This window comes from Lepidochelys kempii, chromosome 5 (genome assembly GCF_965140285.1).
Source record: "Lepidochelys kempii isolate rLepKem1 chromosome 5, rLepKem1.hap1, whole genome shotgun sequence".
Classification (NCBI taxonomy): domain Eukaryota; kingdom Metazoa; phylum Chordata; order Testudines; family Cheloniidae; genus Lepidochelys; species Lepidochelys kempii.
Window position 1 is genome coordinate 132902070 of NC_136384.1, and position 12128 is coordinate 132914197.

Sequence of the window (12128 nt, forward strand, 5' to 3'; positions counted from 1 at the left end):
CAGTAACTCATACATTTCAGGCCTGATCCAGGGCCCATTCCAGTGTAAAGACTTCCCATTTAATTCAATGTGCATTGGATTGTGAGCAAATAAAACGCAGAGATATATCCTTGAAATAGGGCCAATGCTGAAGATGGAAATATTGATGACCCTGAGCTTACAGAACAGTAAAACAACTTAAAAATTCAGATATCTTCTTCACTAACAAGGAGAGCTGCCCCCTTCCTTATAAAGCACTTTTGAAAAAAAGCTTGTTAAGTTTGTTGTGTTAATCTGTGATCTTTGTCTAGAATTCTAGGCTAAACTGTTGTGGATACTGAAGTTCACATGTTTTTAAAAAGAGGGCTTGGTCCAACAACAGTAGTCTAGGACAGAAAGATCAGAGGTTTCCTGGAGTCCTGTTCATGGTCTCCTGGGTTATTGCATCACTGTAGGTGGAATGGTTAGTTTTCCTCAGGAGAAATAATCTGTACAATGATATATTCTCCATAGCTAGCATGCAGCTCTGTTATTACCTACCAGAGCAGTCATTCAGAAAATACACAGGCAATTGATAGGTATTATCCAGTTTAAAAAAGGGGGGCATGTGAAAGGGAAAAAAATGGATCATAAAGATGGAATACATATACTATAATTCAGAACTTCCAAAACTTAAACTACTGAAGACTCTGTGGTTGACCATGGGGAGGTTGCATTTCCTGTCTTAAAACAGCGTAAAGCCAATACAATGCAACTTCAGGATATTTTTAGTTCTGGGTGCCAGAAACACAAGGCAAACCACCATAAGACAATTTTTTTTTTTTAAAAGAGTCACCCAGGGAAACATTTTGAAACATCCTTCAGTATTTCAGAGAAAGGAGAGAGATGGTGCAGTTAATTTTCTTCAGTGAACACAGAACCAGGGCAGGTGGTGATCTAGAACACTAGTGCTATTAATGTAGGGTTCTTATGCCTTCCTCTGAGGCATCTGGTGCCGGCCCCCGTCTGAGACAAGATACTGGTGAACTAGATGGACTGCTGGCCTGACCAGATAAGGCAATTCGTATGTTCACAGTATACACACATTGGGCCTGATTCACTACTGTGTCATTCTAGTTTTACAACTTCAAAAATCAGTGGAATTATGCTAGCTTATAATTGGTGAGTCAGTCCCATGATTGTATTTGCTCCTTTGTCATTTTCCCCCTGTGCTATAACCGCCTAGTGCCACCTACAACTTATCTTAAATCACTGACACCATAAATATGGATACACATGATCTCATTTATGATAAAATAGCAAATTCCTCTTCAAAAACAAGGTTCCCCTATGAATTCAATTCATTATTGATCAGGTTCAGTGTAAAAAGAAAAGGAGTACTTGTGGCACCTTAGAGACTAACCAATTTATTTGAGCATGAGTTTCGTGAGCTACAGCTCACTTCATCGGATGGAGGTTCAGTGTGTTTATCTCTGATATCCTGCTGCATAGAGGAAATCTCTATGTGGTCCCCTGGGATGTCTCTGCCTCCTTCACATCCCAAAAGGGAAAGGGGGACAGGGAGAAAAAAAAATGTGAATTGAGATTCATTCTAACAACAGAATGAAGGAAGCTGTTAAGAGCTGATGTAAATTAAAGATGGCCTTCAAAGAAAATGTTTTGTACCCTGATTTTCTTCTTTATGACGTATCGTAAAGGATTGGAAGACCATTTGATTTTTTCTGCCTTTAAAAAAAAAACCCAAATCTTAAATATATCAGGAACATGAAGTCAGGTCACCTCTGGTTTTGCTGGGGAAGTCTGAGGTCTCAGATGCTGAATCAAAGACACTGTCTCCCAGGTGTCTCTCAGGCATTTGGAGTTAAATGTGGATTTACTCACATGCACACTCTTTTGTATAAAGCATAAAAAAGCAAAAGGTGGAGACAGAAATAGGCACAACCCCCAATTCTATTCCTTTGCAGGTCACATGCGGAGTATGAAGTATAAAAAATGCTAATCACTGCATCTCAAAGCAAAGCAAGGCTGGGATTAGAACACCCAATTAAATGGGAACTGGGTGTCCAAATTCCTTAATCAACTTTAAAAGTTCCACTCTAAGTCACTTCAAAATTCTGCTTTCTGTCTCAGTGTATTAGCAGGAGGTGGCTTTTCACAATGTAGCTGCCTTGGGACGTTTTTTTTAAAAAAGGATGAAAAGAAGATGTGCTATTGAACTTGTAGCACTGCCAGCAACAGTCAGAAGTTATTTAGACCACAATGGGATGGCAGCCCTGCTGAGCCTGGGAACTTCATGGAGTGGGGCCACATACGCATGGTTAGTCTTCTCAGTGTAACCCTTCTGCCCATTAGAGTTGGCAGTAACAAGGGCCAGGTTCAGTATCTAGGGGTTCCATTCCAATAACACAATGCAAAACCGGCTCGAGCCCCCACCGAGTGACCTGGGACAAAATATATACCACCCCCGTTGGGCGCCTCCAGGAGGCAATACTTCCCCTCTCGCAAGCACGGAGTCTGAGTGTAGCAAAAAAGCCTTTTAATAACAATGTGGCATTATGTTGGGGAAACACCACCAACAGGATTCATAACACAACCCATGAGCAAAAACTCACCCCAAGCAAATTGGGGCGTGTCCTTTCCCTTGGGTTCTTGAGTCCAGCAACCCCAAATCACCCAAAGTCCCAAAAGTCCAATGGCCAAAAGTCCGTGTCCCTGGTCAGGGCAGCCCCAGAGTTCGAAAGTTTATCTGCAGAGTTTTACCTCCCAATCTGGGTGGAAATGGGGCGGGGGGTGAGAGGTAAGAGGCACCTTACATGATCTGAAGCTGACCACCCCACAGCTCCATAGGGCTCCACTCCGTTCCACCAGCCGGTCCACAAACTGCTCTGCTCAGCTCCGTGTCCCGCAAGCAGCTCCCGCCGTCCCACGAACTGCTGGTCCACAAGCTGCTCCAGCTGTCCCACAAACTGCTCCCCAATATATCTTCAGGCTCCCCCACTACTTAGCACAACACTCAGTGATTTCAGCTCTCAGTCAGTTTTTGCTCTTTTGTGATTTCAGCTTGTAGTTGGGGAGCCTCAGTGCTGGTGCATCATTAGCCCAAAGCGAATTCAGCTCAGCAGCCTGTAACTAGACTCCTAATGGAATCAACATTAGCTTGGATATTCCACAGTGGAGAGAGGAGGAAGTGCAATTAGCACATAAGGCCCTCACTAGCGGGCCAATGCCACCAAGCATAAATACCTGTCCCCAGCCTCTCTCAATTCACAGAGTTTTGGAACCCTTGTCCCTTGCCTAGCGAGTGCTGCTTAGTTGATGGCGAGTCCCTCCATCATAACAGTACTGTTCCAAGCACAGTTCCCATAATCAGGGTAATAACAATTTATTCTTCCTGCCCCAATAACAGAGACACTGGGGATCCCACAGCAGCCAAAGTGACCATTTGGGCAGCTATGGGCTCATGTTAGGCGGGGTGGGTGTGCCTATGCAAATGAGATCAGCCCCTGAAGTTCTTTTCCACAACTTGCCACACCTCACGACCAGAGGTCAGGATGGAGCTCATCCTGACACTGCCTACATCAGCATTGTCCAATTTTAGGCCATGATTCTCCAGCTACATAGAATATCAGAGTTGGAAGGGATCTCAGGAGGTCATCTAGTCCCACCCCCTGCTCAAAGCAGGATTCTATGATTCTCTGTATATCAAATCTGGATACTCCCAGACCAAGAGTGCTGAATTCCTCTAAGCAGACAATAGAGTATTTGTTTTATTGGACAACAAAGTGGGTTCCATCGGCCCCTTCTTCTCTGTGCTGCTGTTTTCAGTATCAACTTCATCAAGTTCTTTGTATGCTACCCAGACACTGTAGATATACAAAGAGTCACCTGGGTTTCAAAATAAACAAGCATGTCTATTGCAAATATCTTCACCAAGCACCTTAAGTTTACTTAAATAATTGCAAACTGCAGGGAGCTAAAATATTTAGGTACCGATCCAAAGTCTATTAAGAAGTCAGTGGAAAGATTCCCCTTCACTTCAATGGTCTTTGGATCTGGCCCTAAAATCTCACGTCCACATGAGGGTTTTGCCTGCAGAGGTGAGGTTGCAAGACTGGGGCCAACAGCTTATGTACCAATGCACCAAGTATTAGGCACTTCCCCCAGCCCATTTAAGCTGCTTGAACAAAACTGCAGGCAACCCATCAGTGTAATCAGCCGACCATTGTTTCACAGATATTTAATGCCTATTTAAATCAGCCACAATATTTTATCTGCTTTCCACTTCCACTTCTCAACATTGCACACAATGATGATATACAACTTTAAAGCCAATGTTAATGATTTGTTTATGCATGTTCAAGGAAACCTAACAAATAAATCTCCAATGGTGGTAAAGCTGATGCAAGGACTGTTTACTATGCAATTAGAGTTTATTCATAGCAGTGGCTGCAACAGGACTCAAACACTTGCAAGTTGCTATGCATAAGCAAACTAAGGTTGAGTTATTGGTAGTCTCCTGCACCTGAAATCAGAGCACAGGTAACATTGATGCCAACTTTAGTATAGGTTTCAGAGTAACAGCCGTGTTAGTCTGTATTCACAAAAAGAACAGGAGGACTTGTGGCACCTCAGAGACTAACCAATTTATTTGAGCATAAGCTTTCGTGAGCTACAGCTCACTTCATTGGATACATACTGTGGAAACTGCAGAAGACATTATATACACAGAGACCATGAAACAATACCTCCTCCCACCCCACTCTGCAGTTTCCACAGTATGCATCTGATGAAGTGAGCTGTAGCTCATGAAAGCTTATGCTCAAATAAACTTTAGTATAGTTAGGCCAGAAATCTCAGACTGCACTGGTACAATTATGGTTGTAGTTCTGGTCAAACATTTCATTCAAAACAGTTTCCCCCTCCCCCCCCGCAAACATCAAAAAGTGGTAAATAGATTTCCTGGAGAGAAAACACAAAAAAGATTTTTTTGTATGAAATCATGAAAAAAATCTTGTCTTCTAAACTGAAAAAAAAAATTCAGGTGTTTGTTTTTTCCTCATTTCCTTCTCTCTCCCTGCCCCAACTTGTTTTACCCTGTGGAAAAAAGTGAAAACAAGAGAAAAAAGAAAAGGTGGGGGGAAGAGGAGGAAGAAAAAATGGGGGGGAAAAATGGAAAAAAGTTTTAAAAAAAACCTCAAACACTGTTGGTGTTTGAGTTTCCAGGTTTTTCCATCAAGAAATCAAAATTATTTTCAGGAAACAGATCTGTAGAACTATTTTAAAAAGTTGTACAGTCTCTGGCCTGTGTTATACAGGAGGAGGCCAGACTAGATGATCACAATGGTCCTTTCAGGCCTTGGAATCCATATGTGGTGAGGGAGAACCCCCGAAATGGTGCATATGGCAGATCTACAGTAGTGCAGATACATCCCCGATAGCTGGAATTAGAGTTGGAAGGGACCTCAGGAGGTCATCTAGTCCAACCCCCTGCCCAGAGCAGGACCAATCCCCAATTAAATCATCCCAGCCAGGACTTTGTCAAGCCTGACCTTAAAAACGTCTAAGGAAGGGGATTCCACCACCTCCCTAGGTAACGCATTCCAGTGCTTCACCACCCTCCTAGTGAAAAAGTTTTTCCTAATATCCAACCTAAACCTCCCCCACTGCAACTTGAGACCATTACGCCTTGTCCTGTCATCTGCTATCACTGAGAACAGTCTAGATCCATCCTCTTTTCAGGTAGTTGAACCCCCTTTCAGGTAGTTGAAAGCAGCTATCAAATCCCCCCTCATTCTTCTCTTCTGCAGACTAAACAATCCCAGTTCCCTCAGCCTCTCCTCAGAAGTCATGTGTTCCAGCTCCCTAATCATTTTTGTTGCCCTTCGCTGGACTCTCTCTCTAATTTTTAGGACAGTCTCCCAGTGTAGACAAGACTAAAGCCCTGCCTGGATACAAAATTTTATCCCCATCCAAATCAGAAAACCCACACCCGTGGATATCTGCACCTGCGGTTATCCGCAGATTTACAGGGCTCTGGACAAGGCCTTAGATTCATAGATTCCCAGGCAAGAAGGGACTACTGTGATCATCTAATCGGATTCCCTGTATAATCCAGGCCAGAGAACTTCCCCAAAATTATTCCCAGAGCAGATACTTTAGAAAAACATCCCATCTTGATTTAAAAATCATCAGCAATGGAAAAGTCCACTACAATCCTTGGTAATTTGTTCCAATGGTTAATTACTTTCACTGTTAAATTTTTACCTTATTTCCAGTCCAGCTTCTAAATTCTAATCTGAAATTGTCTAGCTTCAACTTCCAGCTATTGGATTGTGTTATTCCTTTTGCTGTTAGATTGAAGATCCATTATTAGATATTTATTCCCCACTTAGGTCCTTACAGACTGTAATCATGTCACCCCTTACTTAACCTTCACTTAGTTAAGCTAAATCGATTGAGCTCCTTGAGTCTATCCCTATAAAGGCATATTTTCTAATCCTTTAATCATTCTTGTGGATCTTCTCTGAACCCTCTACAATTTATCAACATCCTCCTTGAATCGTGGGCACCAGAACTGGACACAGGATTCCAGCAGCAGTCACACCAGTGCCAAATAAAGAGTAAAATAACCTCTCTATTGCTACTTGAGATTCCCCTGTTTATGCATCCCAGGATGCGTTAGCCCTTTTGGCCAAACCACCACACTGGCAGCTCAAGTTCAGCTGATTGGGGGGCGGGGGGGGAAGGGGGAGAACCAATCCTTTTCAGAGTCACTGCTCCCCAGGCTAGAGTGGCCTGTCCTGTAAGCGTGGCCTACATTCTTTGCTCCTAGATGTATACATTTAGCCATATTAAAAAACGCATATTGTTTACTTACATCCAATTTACCAATCCAGATGGGTCACTGATTTCGAGCAATCCTCTTCATTGTTTACCACTCCCCCAATTTTTGGATCATCTGCAAGCTTTATCAGTGATGCTTTTATGTTTTCTTCCGAGTCACTGATAACGTTAAATAGCAAAGGGCCCAGAACAGATCCCTGTGGGACCCCACTGGAAACAGTCCCACTCGATGAGTCACCATTTACAGGTACATTTTGAGATCCTTTCCACACTAAACACTTTTAATCAGGATTGTGTCACATGTCTGTGGCACAGTCACCACGAGCAGTAACAGTTCTGTTTGCATCCACATAGCAGCCTACCTCCCAACGACATTTCGAGTGGCTCATGCTGGATACAGCTCCACTTTGGCTTGGCCCAGCCACCCACCCTTTGATGAAGGCAGAGGGGTGGACAGAGCAAATACGAGTGGTGCTGCAAACTGCCCTTCAACCAGGCCAGCAGGCTTGGGGGCCAACAGGGGGATAGTAACACAAAGCCTGGGACAGGTGGGAGGGATGCAGCAGCTTTGTTGCTATCACAGCCACTTGTGTATATCCTCAGCTCTTTCCCTGCTCTAACCTATGCTTTTTAGCTGGGAAAGCTTGCATGCTGGGAAAATACCACACCGCCCCAGCAAACGAGACCAAGTGCTTGGAAGACATGCACACAGAGCTGCATGGTCTACAGCGCATTCTGGGCTGTCCTGCCTCACACAAAGCTGGGAGAAAAGAGAACTGGACAAGCCAATTATAGAGGGATGGATAGGAGGCCCCATCTCTACCACATACACACCCCTGAACTGGTTCCAGGTTGTGTTGACACAGAGGAATTTAGGAAAGATGCCCACCACCATTGCTACGGTACCGGTATCGGCTATGGTGGAAGCGTTCATGTACACAAGCCACCAAAATTTTTCCCCACCTGAGAGCTTTAGGTCACCCCCTTGCGTTCAGTTTTAAAATCTTTACACGCCCACTCTGGTTTTTTGGCCTCCATATCAACTGTAATAACCTTTGGAAACCTCGAGTGACTCAGTCAGTGCTCTCCACAGATACACTTCCTGCTCAACCATTTCCCCACAAGTGTTTAAACTATGGAATTTGTTGGCAATGGGAATAAATGGAAATTGAGCAATCACTGCTAACTCCCTTTTTAGCAGTGACACTATGTTCTCAGAATCACATCTTATTTGCAGCCAAACCCTTGATGCTATCAATGAGAAATTTCACCAGGCCTTTGCAGTCCTTTTCACAGTGTTTGAGATTTGAATATGTTGGGAAACTTGAGAGAAATTGAGCCTGATGAAGATACAGAGGGAAAGAGCAGGCCTGTTTCTAACACAGACAAGGAAGGGCAAAATTAGGTCTACATCTTTGGATATGAGCACTGGCATACTTTGCATCTACCTTACCGGTTCATTGTGCACTCAATTACCATGATTGTGGGTGTGGAAATTTTGCATGCATATTTTTCATTCATGCAGTTGCTCAGGTATAATTCTAAAATTGTAGATCTCAAGATGCATGCTCTTCCTCTAGACTGTTACGGAGAGAGGGTCACTTGTTGAGCTCACGGCCTTTTACTTGCAGCCCCCTTTGCTGTAGCTGTGTTGACGGTTTCCAGCTGCGTCTTGCTGCTGATGTCCTGGTGTGTTGACATGGGTGTGTAAGCAGAGGTCAGCTTTTTTTAAAAGTGGAAATTGAGCTACAGCATGCACACAGCTAAGAAATTAGAAGTGGCTGCAATGGGTAAAATCCCATATCAGAAAATGTAGACGGGGGTGGGAGGGTGGATTTTGAAGCAACACATCCAATAACCCTACTCTTGATGCTTGGATCAACTCCCAGTTGCACTGTTTGATTTAAACACCTTATTAATGCTTTGTGCCACGGGAGTGCTTGTTACTGAATCATGCTTATTAAAGTAGTGCCTAGAGACCAACCAAGATCAGGGACTCAATGTGCTAGACACTATACAAACACCGAGGAATAGACAGTCCCTAGTGATGGATACAGATGATTGCAGATCCTTCTTGAAGATGGAATTCAATCTGTGTGTTTTTTACATCAGTTCAATAGGGCTATGAGGAACCCACTCATACATCCCTGCCACCCCCCACCCCCATATTTAGCCATGGTTTAGGAAGACACTTGTATGTTCCTCCCCAGCTAGTTGGAAAATGCCATTTGTCCAATTCTCTGCTAGCAAAACTCCAGTGTTTTCAACTGAGTTACCCACCAGCTGAGAATTTGGCCCCATGTATGCAGGAGTTCAAGGAGAGAGCTGTTTTAAGCCCCTTATTGTGCTACTTTATATAAAAAGCCTCCTTATGCAGTGATGGCAGAATAGACCTTTGTGCAGGGCAGTACTGATGGCAGAACTGGGAGGCAGATTAAGGATAGGATTTCAGCTTCAAGGGTCTTATTTTCCCTTTGTGGGTTCGTGGTCAGAGCTCAAACTGGGGGGGGGATGCAGCCCCCTTGTTGCAATTCACTAAGCTGGTTCATATTTCAAACGAAAGCTCTCCTGGTTAACTACGTGCCTTTCAAACTTGGCTAATTACTCACAAGCTTAAGGATATTTAACCAGGAGAGTTCAGTTTCCAGCAGTGTCAGCCACCCCGGTCAAGCAAACGAGACCGAGTGCTGAAAACAATGGGGCCAGGTCTTCCGTTGGTGTAAACTAGCACAGCTTTGTACCAAGAGAGCTGTGCCGAGAGGATCTGACCCAGTGGCTTTGTCCGTTTAAACACATAGGCTTGGCAGCTCTGCAAGCTGGACACTCTTGCCTGAGACCTAGCACAGTGCAGACGCAACTAGCCAAAAGCCTTCACCCTCCTCCCTCTTTGCGTGATGAAGCGTGGTTTAGGGGACATCTACACTGCAAGAAAACCCCACAGCTGCAAGCCTCAGAGCCTGGCTCAGTTGACTCAGGCTAGCGGGGCTCAGGCTGGGGGATTACATATTGAGTGTAAACATTCGGACTCAGGCTGGAGCATAGGCGCCAGCTTCCTTCAGGCCTCGGGGTGCTCAACCCCAGGCACCGCCCTCACCCGACCCTTCCCCCGAGCTCCCACCTCCACCCCAGGCCCAGTCCCCACCTCACGCCCACACCTCTGCCCCACCTCTTCCCCATCCAGTTCCTTCCTCTGCCCCCAGCATGCCCCATCCCCACTCCTCCCCCTCACTCCCAGAGCCTCTGGCATGCCGCGAAACAGCCAATTGTAGCGAAAAAGTAGGTGCTGGGAGGGAGGGGGAGGCACTGATTGGCGGGGCAGCAGGCGGATGGAGGGGGGAAGCTGGCTGCCAGTTGGTGATGAGCACCCACTAATTTTCTCCATATGGGCTGGAGCCTGGGCTCTGAGCCCTAACCCCTAGTGGGGCTTCAGAGCCTTGCCTCAGAGCCTGAGCCCTGCAAGCCTCAGTCAGCTGACCCAGGCCAGCTGCAGCTGTGTTTCAGGGCTTTTATTCCTGTATAGACTTACCTCGAGTCTCCACGCCCAGTTCAGTCTCAGGCCTCTCCAGCCTTTTCCAGCACCCCATTCACGCACAAAACACTCTACTCACTCCCTACACAATGCACACAAACCTTATTACTAGTTTCCCCACCCCCTTCTGAACCCATCTGGGCAGGCCATCAACCTGCTGAGGAGGAGCCAAATCCTCAGCTGGTAAAAATCAGTATAGGCCCAGTGACTTCAATTAAGGGATGCCAGTTCACATCAATCGAGGGTCTGGCTCATGTTCTGTATGTGTCAAAAGTAATTTTGGTTTTTCAAGCCAGTCTGCAGCTGAGAAGCAGTTCAGGGCTGCGTACATACCATGCAAGTATTAGGATCAGCAGCTATTCTGCACACAGTGGATAGGTTTTGGTTCCAGAATCTCATGCCTCTACCACTTGAATGGAAAGGGGAATCTCCATTAGCCAGCAGAAATAGAAGGGCTTTTATTCACTCTTTACTCAGCCACAAACAGGCTGTGTCTTTCTCACACTTATGAGCCTCCAGTACAGCAACTTCACCTTTTTGATTACAACTGTGTTTAAGAAAATACCAGCTCTTAATGTGAGCATGAAGGAAACAAAACTACAAAAACTTGCAAATATTAATTAGAGACACTGGAACATGGAAGTATGCGTTGTCATGCAGAATAACCACAGCTGGTATACAATTTATTGACTGCACCCTACGAATGATGCTTCTTACACCTATGTGTGTCAGACAGGCCCAGGGCTAGTGTGAAATTAATACTAGTAACTGGATTTTTATGCCAACAAGCCCTTATAATTATGTGGTTGCCAAAAACGAAGTGGCTGCAGTGTGCGATCTAGCACATGCAATGGTTCAGTAGCGAAGAAGGATTCAGTGACCTTCTGTAGGCAGCAGACTGGGCGAGTGTACTAAGTTCTGTCTTTTGGAAGTCTGGGCTAAGATAGGAGAAGTGACACCCTTTGTTTTTGGGTGCCCAATCTGAGACAAGATTAGATGGGCTGATTTTCAGAGGGGGGGAAGCTTTGCACATTTTAAAAAGTCAAGCTCCTTAAGGCATCTCAAGTTGTGCACCCCAAGTCACTAGCCACACTCTTCACAATTTAAGCTATAGGTTCTAATTTGCAATCTGCATTTGGTCACAATGGAGATGGCCTTAACTTAATTACTCATGGACATTCATCCATCTCAGGAGCCATCACACACTTTGGTACACAATACAACTGAGTCTCTGCTCAGGAGTGGTCTAGAGCTGGAGTATCAAGTGCTTTGGAGGTAGGGATAAGCAGAGCTTGCACTTAACCCCAATCTATCATGTTTTGATATCAATGAGCTCAGAGCTTCACTAAGAACAAGAACAGAACAAAATTAAGAGTTATGAGAAAACCAGGATTTTTCTGCAAATCCCATTAGGATTAAACTATTCTGGATATAACTAGATATTAAGGCAGGTTGTTTGCCAGGCTGACTGTAAGACACTACTATTAGGGAACCTGTGTACACACTATAAGGAAATCTAATGATAAATTACATAAAACATTCTTTTATTGGAGTTTTTGGTAAGTTTGCAAAGTCAAGCACTCAAAAGTTAGGAAATGCCAGAACTAAAGGTTGCCTGTGAAAGCTTAATTCACACCCCCTGCAAGTGTGCTATGATACAGTCTTTAATTGTATGATCACATACTATTCCCCCCCCCACCTCCCGCTTAGGGCACCTGCTTCATTCAGTGCACAGCATGAACAATGAAGAGAAAACAAAATATTGACCAATGTGTGG